The 14853-nt window shown below is 47.6% G+C and overlaps 1 long non-coding RNA gene across 1 annotated transcript in view; it reads left to right on the top strand.

Annotated features, from left to right (window-relative positions):
- Positions 1-10082, top strand: part of LOC134981204 (uncharacterized) — a 40388-nt gene extending 30306 nt beyond the window's left edge. Inside the window, exon 5 of the long non-coding RNA XR_010190523.1 lies at positions 8744-10082. This is a non-coding gene — a long non-coding RNA (uncharacterized LOC134981204). The remainder of the gene's footprint in view (positions 1-8743) is intronic.
- The last annotated feature ends 4771 nt before the right edge of the window (positions 10083-14853 follow it).

Consider the following 14853-nt stretch of genomic DNA (forward strand, 5'->3'; position numbering starts at 1 on the left):
TAGGACAGTTTTGCTCATGAAGAGAATTGATTTCTCGGCCTCTGTCCAGGAGTAACAGCCTGGGGGCGGAAGCGGCCCACCCCATATCATTCTGAAATAGGTCTGAGGAGGTTTGCACTGCTGATAAATAGGGCACAGAGGCGCTAAATGCTATCTTTATAATTTACTGGAGGACTGAAATGCTATTCTGGAGACAAAAGGCTCCACTTAGATTGCTTACATCTGTGTCAGAGGCTTCTCCCCGACCCCACAGACGCTCTCTCTGCAGGTCAGGACTAGGACGAGAGCATCTGGTAATGGATCACTCCTGACACTGAGTGCATACTAAAGGCTGAATGGACATACACATCTCACACACGTCTGCAGTTACAGTCATCTGTACCGCGCACACATTGCATTGCCCCGCAGGTAGAGTGTAAGCTCTGTAGGGCTCTTTCCCAGTCTCTGATAAGATGTATTGAACTACGGTCCTTTTTTATCATTTGTGCTGTAAAAGAAAGTAAATCAACAGAAGCTTACATACGATGCAATATCAATATATAGCGACAAGGCCAAAGCAAACATCTTCTGTAATACTATGGGCTGTCACAGGGGTTATGGATCAAAGGTCGACAATGTCTAAGTCGACACCAAATGGTCAACGTGCACAGGGTCGAAACATAAACAGGTCGACGTGTCTTTTTAATGTTTCTTTGGTGTCAACATGTTCCTTCTAGCATGTGGAATCCCAATTAGAGGACCGCGTCCCCTCGCCATGCTTCGGCCAAGGTTATGATGCCCAATTGTAGTCCACGTGGATGCTAAAGTATGAAAAAGTCCTGAAAATGTATGTATTTAAAAAATCTTCATGTCAACCTTTTCATGTGTCGACCCCACCTTTTGAGCTTGTTGACCATTTGGTGTCGACCTATCATCCGGATATTGTCGCAGGTCAGGGGCAGCGTGATCCTAACGCACACCATTTAGGTCTGGACTGCGCCAATGTATAGGGTATGTAGCTACTATATAGCACTGGAATAAAGGAAGAACTACAAGTCTACACAAGGACAGACTGTATACTGTATATGATTGCAGAATCTATACTGAACATGGGTTCAGAAAGGGATTCCAGCAGTCAGTATGCCAGTGGTTAGAATATCGACGCTGTCATGCCGACTGCTTGGAATCTCGACAGGGGTGCAGGAGGCAGGGGCCACTAAATCTAACCCTCCCTTCCTGCAGCCTAACCCTTATATCCCCTCCCCGCAGCCTAAACCTAACTCCCCCCCCCCCCCCCCGCAACCTTAACCCTAACCCTCCCCGGGATACTTCTGTGCGGGATTACGGCAGTCTGACAGGTGTTGTAATTCTGACGCCTGCATTCTCACTGCCGAGGGTTCCTGAGCGCTGGGATCCCAACTACATCCTCTGTAGATATATGATTACAGAAGCCTCCGGTTTTATATTTACACTAAATTTAAATTTTACTATTCAAGACACATTCTACACTAATATAATATGGACAAAACCCATTACGCCCATCACGAAACAGCCGACCAACAGTTCTTCATCATCAGCGTGGTGGACACAGTCCCAACTCTTATTGGGGACTGCCTATAAGCTCTATAGTATGGCCTCCATCAGGTGTGCCTACTCAACGAGAGTCATGGGCGCTAGTTCTCAGGTGGAGGCAGAATCACCCGCAGCTGTGTCTGTTAGCGGTCGCCCGTTTCCAACTTTATGCAAACGCCGCTTTAAAGCATTTCCCTGGTGAACATCTGTGCATATGAATGTACAAGGGCTGAGATGCCCACTGTCAGCGCTTGAACACACAGTAATGCCAATTGGTGTGTCTTTAGATGCCACCATCGGTCGCAACATCAAAACTTCCTTCTTCCCTACGGCAGTTTCTCTAGCATGGCCTCCTATGTCAGCGATCGAGCGTCTATGTAAAGTTCTAATGCCAACACCGCATTGTGCTGTTGATATCATGCTGTCGGCTTATGGATTGTCGATAGCATGAAGGTCGGCAAAACCTATGTCTGCTCAGTAAGAGAGTCTGATGCGTAATGTGGGAGGAGTGCCAGACTGGCAACATCACCAATTCTCTCTATTAGAAGCTTTAGTAAATTTACCCCAAAGGGTCCAATGGGTAAACTAACGTGTGGGCAACGTGTAAGCATGAGCTGCTGCGTCACGTGGAAGGGGAGTGGCCAGTTCGCGCAGGGTTGGGACTGGCACATGAGAATAGCTAGTTATTTAAGAGGATAGTAAAAGGATCTTTATTAACCATTATTATTATTATTATTATTATTATTATTATCCTTTATTTATATAAGGAACTGTAGGCTGTATGACTGCTACGTGTAGGGTTGGATTGGCCCACATGTCTAGAGGAGAAATCCCCTGTAGGCACCACTGACTGATTACTGCAACCAGTCCTCTAGGGGTCAGTAACTTGGTGAAGCAGGATCATGGATGAGCTTGGGTGCTTGGTTTGTTTCTATGGAAACTACACCAAGATTAGCCCTCCTGTCAATCACAGTGGGTGGTCCTGACACACCCCTGTCCCCTCCTTTATTAAGGTGCCCTGTTCTTTGCATGTCCTCTGTAATGTTTGGCCAAATCCCTCTGTGGTGGCTTCCCACACCCCTTAAGCCTGGGCCCCTACCCCTACATTCCCTGGTGAGCTCTTTATGCCCCAGTCCAGCACTCGCAATGTGACCACTAGCAGATGACTGCTGTGCTGACCACAAGACCAGCATCACCTAACAGGCTGGCCAAAGGGAGCACATCTAGTGGGGGAAGCATCCTAAGGCAGGCATTCCCATCACGGTCCTCAAGGCACACTAAGAGGTCTATTCATGAAGCAGTGAAAACAGTGGAGAAACACACCAGTGGAGAAGTTGTCCATGGCAACCAATCAGCATCTCCCTTACATTTTATATAATGTACTTGACTAAGGCTTCCTTCAAAGCTGATTGGTTGCCATGGGCAACTTCTCCACTGGTCAGTTTCTCCACTCTTTTCACTGCTTCATGAATAGACCCCTAACAGTCCAGGTTTTAGTGATAGCCATGCTTGAGCACAGGTGACTAATATCCATGCTTGAGCACAGGTGACTATTAATACCTCAGTTATTTTTATTTAACTATCTGTGCTGAAGCCTGGATATAACGAAAACCTGCACTGCTAGTGTACCTTGAGGAATACCTGCTCTAGCCCTATGTGATAATATCTACCGGAGACCTTATCACACTCTAAATTCTGGCTATTTCCACCCTTGGAGATGACTTGGGTCATTTGTGCTCAATCTAAACAATAGAATTTGGTATTTTTTGGATCGCATACTGACCAGCGCCTCCCCCCCTTGATGAAGCAGAAATTGCGACCGCCTCGCAATTTCTGCTTCATCGTAAAAATTCTTGATGCCTCCTGCTGGCGCAGCTTAGCTGCGGCTGCAGGAGACCCGACGCCATCTTACCCATCACGGCGGCTGCGTGTGACGTCACACAGCCACCACGATCACGCCCATGACACGCCCCCGTTTACGCCACACCACCCACTGTTCGTGTCGCCATGCAACGCTCCGTCTCCTTCCTGGAAATGGAAACTGTACACGAATATTGGAGAAATAGAAGAAACTCGAAGAATTAGAGTCTATGGTTAAATGACTTGAAGAGTGAAGCTGAAGAACTCCGGTGAAGAAGAACTGAAGACTGTGTTTTATGATTAAAAGACGAGGCTGAAGTACTTGGACTTTGAAGAAATGAAGATGTGGTTTGTGATGAAAAGACGAGGCTGAAGAACTTCGACTTTGAAGAAATGAAGACTGTGGTTTGTGATTGAAAGATGAGGCTGAAGAACTTGGACTTTGAATAAATGAAGACTGGTTTGTGATTGAAAGACGAGGCTGAAGAACTTGGACTTGAAAAAATGAAGACTGTGGTTTGTGATTGAAAGACGAGGCTGAAGAACTTGGACTGTGAAGAAATGAAGACTGCTGTGGAAACCGCCGTTAGCACCTGGAGATCCTCTACGACCTGGAACCCTGTGAGCGCTTCCATGAGTGGCAACGGACTTAGACAGCAGGACTGCAGCAGCGTTTAGGTAACCGATGGATGAGAGCAACCGGGACCTGGGAACCAGAAGTAACCTAGGAGCACAGAGCTGGAGAACCTTTCACAAAGAGGTAACTTGAAGCACTGGCACTCTCCCTCTGAGCCAGACCCCTTTTGTAAGGGGAGAACACGCAGGATTGGCTGGACACAGATTGGGAACTTCATTGGTAATACTCTGGTCTCCAACATGGCTGCCCCCAGCACAGGAGACATACTTATCTGTTAGCACACAGCTTTAGCCAGCTTCTGTCTCTGACACACTATACTGTGTCACCACCAGAGGACTTTATCGCAGCGATCCCCACCGCAGCGCAGGGCTCTCCAGACCCTCGGCCCCCGGCCCGTGGCAGCCGCACATCCGTCCAGGAGGACCCGCCGCCAGCAGCTCCCTGCCGCCACAGCCGTGCCAACCAACGGGACGGTAACCCGCGGGAGCACCCGCCGGAGGTAAGGCTCCGGAGCCTGACAGATATAACTCTGTACAGTTCTGATATATCAATGCTGAGGACTTCACAGTGGAGCTTGTATCGGTAGCAAGGGCTGCCATCAGAAATTGTGAGGCCTGGGACTGACAAAATAGACAGGACCCTTCCCACCCATAAAAGGATTCTACCGCACCGCTCCACCCCTATGTGATGTCATACATCGTGAAGTTCCATATGGGTGGAGCATTACGGATCTGCAGGAATGATTCACAGAAAGCTGATGCACAGGGAAGGCTTGCTTTAAGAAGTCCTACCTGTGCATCAGCCCACCTAGTGCACACACACACACACACACACACCTGGTGCACCTCTCCAGGTATCAGCGGTAGAAGCAAGGTGTGGGCCCCTCTCTCTGTAAGGGCCTGGGACACCAGTCCCTGCAGCCCCTTCCTGGTGACTGCCCTGCGTAGCTATTACCATCTGAGGGTGATGTTAGCATGCCTAGCCTATAGGATCATCAGGGAGCGATCGATTCTTTACCAATGGTCGCACACACGCAATAGGGGAATCAGGCCAATACCCAGGAGATCAGTCTTTTGCTGCTATAATAAGCAAGCTGTGAAAGGACTCTCATCATCGGGTATCTGTCATCCCAGGGACAGGGTCTTATCAAAGGCAAGTGCTGGCGGGACTGTAATGATAGATATGAGCCTGATTCAAAGTTGTACGCAGACCGAATGTTTTTGCAGTTGATCTGTTATCACTGCGTATAAGAGACGCTATTCGCGGAGAAATAAAAATGTGGTTGTACAAAAATATACCCCTTAAATATTCCACAACGTTCCACAAGTATTAACGCGACTTGATCACAACACCATCTGACAGTACCAATTATTGCAGTGTTTGCTGAATATGGGGAAACTGGATGACACATGGAGTAAATTCTGACTTTAAACACATTTCTGTTATTATTGTCACACCCCGGGGAGTTGGGAACTGGCCGTTGCCCTTTAAATGTTGCTGATGAGTTGCAGGGCCGTGAAAGGGTCAATGATTTTTTTCCATTGCAGTGTCCTATGTCCAGTGATTTTGTGGTCAGAGGTAATGCACTCTACTTACAGAGATGGAACAGTATTAATGTGCTCCAAATACAGCTGAGTATTGATCGTTAGGCAGAGAGACAAGGAAATAAAGAGCGATGGACTGAGAGATTGTAGGGTCTGTTTGATTATTAGTGTGGCCACCTCTCTTGATATAAGAACATTTTTTATTAGACATCGCTATGCTGCATCCTATATTGCGCAACATGGCCCGGATTCAGGTGTGGTCGTCCCATAACTGTGTGCTGATTAACGTAAAAAATCTGACATACAGTTTGTATTCAGAATTTCAATGAGAAAAAATGTCCTGGTCGCTGGCAACAAGCAACCATGTGACAGCTGGCATTGCCACAGGGAGCGAGCGAGAGACCCAGACGGACTACTCCCAGATATCATCTAGACCATGCATACCTCTCATCGTCACTGATGGAGATCCGGAGAGGCATGGTCTTTCCATTCTCCCAAACTATTCAGACCACACCCTTTATCACAGAGGTCCAGTCTTGGACTTGGGCAAGGAGGGCCCACCAGGTGAATGCAGTGATAGGGGCCCATGCTTAAGCAGAGGCTTGGCCAGCCATTAGAGACCATGTAATTGACCAAATATCGTAACAATGTATAATATGAAGGCACAGTCTTGAACCTGACATTGGAGAAGGTTGTGGGACCCACCGAGGATTTCCTCTGTGGTCCTGTGGGCCAGTCCAACCCGGCAGAGTTCCAGAGGGAGTTCAGGTCCAATCCAGAGATTCAGATCCACTCCACTTGTTTGCAGAGTGTCCTGACTGGTTCCAGTTATTTGGAGAAAACCTCTTTTGTTGGTGCATTTGTTGAAGGGGATAGAAGAGAATAGTGTATGGGTTTAAAATGTAACATTTATTGAAGACATTTAAATTAAGAATCCCCCAAAAAGATAAGAGATAACTGTTTCCAGATATTTCAAGGTGCCTGCTTCTGCTACTACCTCTGACTTACAGGCTGGTCGGATAGGTGTTCCAGGTATGCATACTTGTAGTTCACCAACCAGAGTGGCAAGTGCCCTGCCTGTCAATATGCAAGTGAGACGGAGTGGAAGGTCAAACTTTGCAACAGTGTCTATGCACCACATCTGCCGCCAACTCATACTGCAACCAGCAGGGCCGCCATCGAGGGGAGGGGGGGGGGGGGGGACTGTTAGGACTGACCCTGACATTTGAGGAAGCCTGGCCGCTGGCAGAGTTACTCATTACACTCACACTGCACAGCGCAAGCTGCTAGCGCTGCCCAGACAGTGATATGAATGAATGACTCGTCACACAGCTAAGCTGTGCAATGAGTCATACATAAAGTACCAGCCAATCAGCTCCTAACTGCCATGTTATAGGCCGTGTTTGAATAAATACGCATGCGCAGAAATGCCGATTTTTTTTGCCTGATCGCCGTGCTGCGACCGAAAGCAGCTAGCGATCAACTCGGAATGAGGGCCTATATTTCATGAGCTGGACAAGTTGATATGTTTCAAAAGCCCACAAGGTTTCCAGACGTGGTGTCGCCAAGGTCACACTGCCCGACCTCCCGCTCCTGGCTCATTAGTAGAATACAGATTGTATACAGGGACCTCCGCTGCTGGAGAGGGGTTACCAACCGCTATATGGGCAGCCACCAGGAGGCAGAAGGATGACTGCCCCAGTCACTTTACCTTGGTGAAATGCAAGTGGCATGGGGATCAGGCACAGTGTAAGTGGCATGGGGATCATTTTAGCTAGCGCCAGCCCGCTCTAGACCTATGAAACATGGAATAGCTAGCAATGGCTTCCCTACCTGCAACCAGCTCTGCCATTAATTTAGTAGCATTCACATTTAATAAATAAACCCATTTCCTCTAAACAGCCCAACATTGGAATAGAAGGATTGCAGCAGGTCTCGGTGATATAAATTTGGGGACACTTGACATTTGCGGCTATCCCCGAAAATCCCAGAAATAGGCACAAATATTGTTTGATAAATGGGCCCCTAAGACTGTGCGCTGTGAGACATACACACACATTGCTGGTGGGGCGTACTGACAATATATACGGCCTGGTTGCATGCCAGGAGCAGTTGGCACCGTAACAAACAATCTACATCACTTCATTAACGACCGTATCTAATCGTGCGCAATGTCTGTTAATTTTGCATGTGCTCTTGTTCCAGTCATTGATGCTCATCTTAAATAGATATTGTCAGTGCAAATAAATAAATTTTACATGAGATAAAGTCAGCTGCAGATTGATTGCTGGATTAGAGGAGACAGATAGAATGTTGGTGAGCCTGTGAATGGGATGAGCCAGCTTGTCTGATCTGCGATACATAAGTGACCTTTCTCATGTCCATTAAATTAAATTACTAGCACATACTCATAACAGTGTTTTACTGTCATTATAATAAGTACAGTACAGTGACATCATCACTGCATGGGCAAAGGGGAGAGGGGGGGACTTATATACACACACACAGAGTGGCGCCGAGAGGGGAAGGGTACTATTACCCGGGCCCAGGTCTGATGGAGGGGCCCAGTGGGGGGGCAGCAGCTCTTCTCCTCAGCTCAGCACACTCTGCTGTGTGCTGAGCTGCAGTGTGGTCATGGAGGCGCTTAAAATACAATTTTTTCTGTATTTTTTTCTAAGGGTGCATGACCACGCCTCCTGTGATTAAGCCACACCCCCTGAAAAGTACCTGGGCCCAGGCAGGCTCTCTACTGCCCTGTACACACATGTACAGTATAAACGCACACACATATATACACACAATGGACAATGCAATGCAGCAGCTCTTGTTGGGGGCGGGGCCATGTAAATTGTGTCATTCGGCCCACTTAATAATAATGCCACGATTCCGGCGTGTATGGGAGGGGGCAGGGCCAAATTGGAGGAAGTGGAAATAATAAGTGGTGGTTTTGAAAATGTAAATGCAATTTGATAGTTTGAAAGTAACTGTAGAATCCCCCACATAACTCTACCCCCCCCCCCACTCCCAGCTGCATATCAGTCCCACATAGCATTAACCCCCTAGTCCGCACATAAAATGATCCCACCTACACACCTATTATAACCATGCTCAGGATCTCATAACGTGTCTCTTTATGTCCTTCCTAATCCAGTCCTTGATTAGCAAAGCAACAGACCTGATTGCCTGGGACATGTGAAACAGAGGAAGCACAGCACCAGTGGAACCACTCACATTGGAGATGCTTAAGGACCCCCAGGACGTACACATAGAGACGGCTACTCTGATGAAAGCTGGAGAATTCCCACCTCTGAACTGTAGGTCTGAACACCAGGCAGAGAGCAACATTCATTGGGAAGATGCTAGGGTTCTGACTGGAACTGACTGTGGTATTTGGCACTTCTGGGTGTGCACTACTGTGCAGAGTCCAGTCTTCCAGTCCTCCAGGGATGCTTCATTCCCTATCCCAAGATGGCAACCGAGCTCTCTACGGGGCATGTGCATTTACATAGCTTTTTTCCCCCTGTAGGCCTCTAAGCACTATACATTTTAGCAGAAGGTGAGGCAGCCATCTTGGGTTCTCTCAGTTGCTATCCTATGTAATCTTCCTTCACTGAAACCATTGTGAAATGCGGTGAAGCCCGATAAACCCACCTACTTACTAAACAGGCAGCCAATGATGAGCTGTTTTTCATCAATCAGAGATGAGAGACCTCCCCCTATTGGCCAGACATCTATTAAGTAGGCAGGCTTCCTGGAGATGGGTTTAGTATTAAATTACTACAATCAAAATCCCGACGGTCAAAATACCGACAACAATTGACGGTCAAAATACACACAGGTCAAAATACCGACATTTAAGATGCCGGCAGGTCAAAAAGTCGACATGAGTTTGTCATTATTAATTTTTTGTGTGTATGTCGACATAGGTCGATATGGACACCGTATAAGTGTACCGTGTCCCCTCACATGGCTCGCGCTTCGGGCACGGTGATATTCTCCCTCCAGGTCCACTGGGATGGTAAAGTATGAACAAATCGGTTTCAATAAAAAACTCATGTCAACTTTTTGACCTGTCGACATTTTAAATGTCAGTATTTTGTCTTTGTCGGTATTGTAAATGTCGTTATTTTGACCTTGTCGGGATTTTGACCGTCGGTCAATGGTTGTCGGTATTTTGTCCGTCTGGATTTTGATTGTAGGTAAATTGTCCGCACCCCCTGGAGATAACTCATTTGATGTCAGGGCTTCTAAGGAGCAGTCTGTGTCACTTCTAGAAAAGATCACCGTGGGTCAGTAATCAGAAATACCACTTCTTTACAGAAAATATTACTATAATATAAAAAATGATATTGCTGCCAAAATAATGATATCTCACTTCAACTATTGGGGCAGAATTAATTAAAGTTATTTATCCAGGGGAACTAATATTTAATAAAAACTATAGGAGGGCATTATTCTTTATTTTTATTTACTTTATTCCATGGTATAGATTGGCCACAGTATACCTCTATAAATCTGCGCTGTGAGGAGTTTTCCTCCTAGGGTTGCAGTCTCCTCTAGGCCTACATATTAAACATTTATGGGCCTGTTCATGATCAGTAATGGGCCTGTTACACATGTGGAAACACTAGACTCTGCATGTAGTAAGTATTTCATTATTATTAGGTGCCTGATATGGCTGCCCTGTATTCAGCATCCTGCATATGGGGGGTCATTCCGAGTTGTTCGCTCGCAAGCTGCTTTTAGCAGCTTTGCACACGCTAAGCCGCCGCCTACTGGGAGTGATCTTAGCATAGTAAAATTGCGAACGAAAGATTCGCAATATTGCGAAAAGACTTCTCTGTGCAGTTTCTGAGTAGCTCGAGACTTACTCTGCCAGTGCGATCAGTTCAGTGCTTGTCGTTCCTGGTTTGACGTCACAAACACACCCAGCGTTCGCCCAGACACTCCTCCGTTTCTCCAGCCACTCCCGCGTTTTTCCCAGAAACGGCAGCGTTTTTTCACACACTCCCAGAAAACGGCCAGTTTCCGCCCAGAAACACCCACTTCCTGTCAATCACATTACGATCCACAAGGTGGAAAGCTGCTCAATCAGATTGTAATGTCACTCAGGTGCTAAAAGGGGAGGGGTAATTCTGTGTAGGAAAAAAAACTGTGTTCCCTAATGCACACCGAGTGAATAATATTACTATATAATAATAGTCAGATAATACGGAGATCTTAGTTGCGTATATCTGCAGATATAGGGTTAAGCCCCCAGGCCGATCGACAAGGCTTCTCCGTCACTGGGGGTCCCTAATACTAGGCATGGGCCTGGGGTGCAGGACCCCACAATGTCGGCACAGGTCGGCCACCCCAGGTCAGCACACAGGTGAAAATTAATAGGGGTTAATAAGAAGCACAGAAGTGCTATGTAAGTGGTGTGATTAAAATAATATATACAAAGTGATAGGAAAAATAATAAGTGTTAATAAAGTGTTAGGGTGTGCCGACCTGCAGCAGCCCACCCATACCGACACAGGGGCCACTGCACCCCACACCCACCCCATATACGCAACTAAGATCTCCGTATTATCTGACTATTATTATGTAGAAATATTATTCACTCAGTGTGCATTAGGGAACACAGTTTTTTTCCTACACAGAATTACCCCTCCCCTTTTAGCACCTGAGTGACATTACAATCTGATTGAGCAGCTTTCCACCTTGTGTATTGTATATAGAGAGGCACAAATGGGTCAGCATTAGGAGGGATTGCTGACTCTAGTAGTGCCATAGGGGAAGCCAGGGGTATCCCCAGGTAAGCTGGCTCTCAGATGCTGTAGGTGCCATTACCATGTGGCCTTACACTGGGAATTTAACCCAGATATATATATGTAATTATTTATGGGGTGGGTGTGGGGTGCAGTGGCCCCTGTGTCGGTATGGGTGGGCTGCTGCAGGTCGGCACACCCTAACACTTTATTAACACTTATTATTTTTCCTATCACTTTGTATATATTATTTTAATCACACCACTCACATAGCACTTCTGTGCTTCTTATTAACCCCTATTAATTTTCACCTGTGTGCTGACCTGGGGTGGCCGACCTGTGCCGACATTGTGGGGTCCTGCACCCCAGGCCCATACCTAGTATTAGGGACCCCCAGTGACGGAGAAGCCTTGTCGATCGGCCTGGGGGCTTAACCCTATATCTGCAGATATACGCAACTAAGATCTCCGTATTATCTGACCATTATTATATAGTAATATTATTCACTCGGTGTGCATTAGGGAACACAGTTTTTTTTCAATCACATTACGATCACCAGAACGAAGAAAAAACCTTGTAATGCCGTGAGTAAATTACCTAACTACATAGCAAATTTACTTGGCGCAGTCGCACTGCGGACATTGCGCATGCGCATTAGCGACTAATCGCTCCGTTGCGAGAAAAAAATAACGAGCGAACAACTCGGAATGACCACCATGGTGTTGTTTCCCGGAGCCCTGGTCCTTCATATAGAAAGGGGGTCCAGGATACGAAGAGGGGTTCACTGAATCCATAGCAAAGGTGTGACTTTCCTCATCAACTCCGTTCACCTGACTTATGCTGGTCCCAAATGTAAATGACATCTTATAGCTAACATATTTCGAGATCCGTGTAACCTCATTCCAAAGGGGCATGCCTAACTTGCATGTACCCCCCCTAGAGTATATTGGGGGTCATTCCGAGTAGATCGCACGCTGCTGATTTTCACTGTACTGCGATCAGGTCTCTACTGCGCATACGTATGCACCGCAATGCGCAAGCGCGTCGTACGGGTACAATGCGGATCGTTGCTGAGCTATGGATTTAACGAAGAATCCTTACGCACAGCCGATCGCAAGAAGATTGACAGAAAGAGGGTGTTTGTGGGTGTCAATTCCGGCACCAAAAAGACTGAAGTGATCGCAAGGGCTGAGTAAGCCCAGAGTTACTCAGAAACTGCACAAAATGTTTTTGCTGCGCTCGGCTGCACGAGCGTTCTCACACTTGCAAAGTAAAAATACACTCCCCCATGGGCGGCGACTATGCATTTGCACGGCTGCTAAAAACAGCTAGCGAGCGATCAACTCGGAATGAGGGCCATTGTGCGTGAATGCCTCTATTCCGCCTGCCTCATGGGAGAGATGTACTGAGTTCTATTTACAGGAAGGATGGCGTGTGCCAAGACACATCTTTACACTGAACAAACGCACTTCTGCTCAACTTTAAATTAAGAACATAGAGGCGTATGTATCAAAGCGTGGAGAGAGATAAAGTACCAACCAATCACCTCATAGCTGTCATGTTACAGGCTGTGCTTGAAAAATAACAGGAGCTGATTGGTTGATACTTTACCTCTCTACACTTTACCTCTCTCCAAGCTAATCTGCCCCATAACTCATACCAGTAGATAGATCGGGACGTTGCGTGACGGAGCGGGTGTGGCCAGTGCACCCTGAGCAGCCCCCTGCTATCGCCCTGCCCTGAAAGATGGTCACCGGCTGCTTTGCGCAGGCTCTTCCTACCTCCCCCCCCCCCCCCCCCCCTCCCCAGCAGCGAGACACTGCGGTACGCGGGTGGGACAGTGGGACTGTGCTGCTGGAATCTGGACAGTTGGGAGTTATGCGTAATATACTGCTATTAATACCGTATTATGCAGGGTTTCCCAAACTCAGTCCTTAAGGCACCCTAACAGTCTAGGTTTTAAGGATATCCCTGCTTGTGCACAGATGATATAATCAAACTGACTGAGGTAATAATGAAGTCGCCTTAACAGCTGCACTCTTTGGAACCGGGATGATTGTTGAACATTTAAAGCAAGAGGGAACCTTGCAAGTCTCCAGTGAGGTGTTGAAGATCCTGGAGAAGATGGGGGCGACCTGAATAGCATAGTTCTTTAGGGCAGATGGCGATACTTCGTCCGGGCCTGTGGCTTTCCTAGGTTTGACCCTTCTGAACATTCCTTCTACCTCTTTCTGATCTACCCGCAGTTCCTGGGAGTGGAGACCAAGATAGGGGAGTGGGTGGTCAGCTTTGCCCGGGACAGGGGTAGGTCTGGGACAGGGGGCCTCCTTCTCACATCTGCAGTAAAAGTTGTTCAGCTCGTTCGCCAGTTCCTGGTGCATGACAATGGGCTTTTGTTTTTTCTTGTAGCTGGTTATGGCTTGCATACCGCTCCAAACTGATGCGGGGTCATTGGCCAAAAAGGTTGTTAGTCAGCTTGTTGGAGAAAATGTTTTTAGCCAGCCTGATTTCGCGTGTCAGGCAGTTCCTGGCCTGTTTGTACAGGGCCCTGTCCCTGCTCTGTATGCCTCCTCCTTGGCCCGACGAAGCTTCCTGAGCTGGGAGTTGAACAAAGGCTTTTTGTTATTGAAGATGCAGACTGTTTTTGTTGGCACACACGTGTCCTCGCAGAAGCTGATGTAGGATGTCACTACATCAGCCAGGTTGTCCAGGTCGGTAGCAGACGTTTCTAAAACCCTCCAATCTGTGCAGTCAAAACAGTCCTGAAGCTTCAGCTTTGCTTGTCCAGCGTTTGATGGACCTGACCACGGGCTTTTCCGACCTCAGCTTCTGGATCTATGTGGGGAGCAGATGGACTATGCAGTGGTCAGAGAGGCCTAGGGCTGCGTGGGTGATGGACCGGTAAGCTGTCTTGATGGAGGTGTAGCAGTGGTCCTGGGTTCGCCCCTTCCTGGTATGGCACTTGACATGCTGCTTGTGCTTGTAGCCCCTGGCTCAGGCTGGCATTGTTGAAGTCCCCCAGTACTATAAGCAGTGAGTCTAGATATTTGAGTTCTGTGTCTGTTATCCCGGTGGCCAGCTGTTGCAGGGCATCACTTGCGCTTGCTTGGTGGGGGATATACACCCCCACCAGTACTGTACTGAAAATTCCCAGGGGGAGTAGAACGGTTGCAGTTAATGATAAACGTCTCCAATTGCGGGCTGCTTGATTTACTTAGGATCGTAACGTTGGAGCATCACCCTTTGTTTATGTAGAAGCAAATGCCACCGCCTCTGGTTTTTCCGGTGAGGTCCTTATTGCGGTAGTCCAGCCATGTCCAGTGAAGCATATGATGGATGAGCCAGCAGTGCCCGACCTTGCATTGCTCATGAGCAGGGATAGCTCATCCCTCTTGTTCACGAGGGATCGAGTGCTTGATAGTAGGATTGCTGGAAGAGCAGATCGGTGGCCTCTGCGTCTCCACCTGACTAGGGCCCCAGAATGGCAGCCCCTCTTGCTGGTCCCACG

The sequence above is a fragment of the Pseudophryne corroboree genome, chromosome 12, assembly GCF_028390025.1.
Source record: "Pseudophryne corroboree isolate aPseCor3 chromosome 12, aPseCor3.hap2, whole genome shotgun sequence".
Taxonomy (NCBI): Eukaryota; Metazoa; Chordata; class Amphibia; order Anura; family Myobatrachidae; genus Pseudophryne; species Pseudophryne corroboree.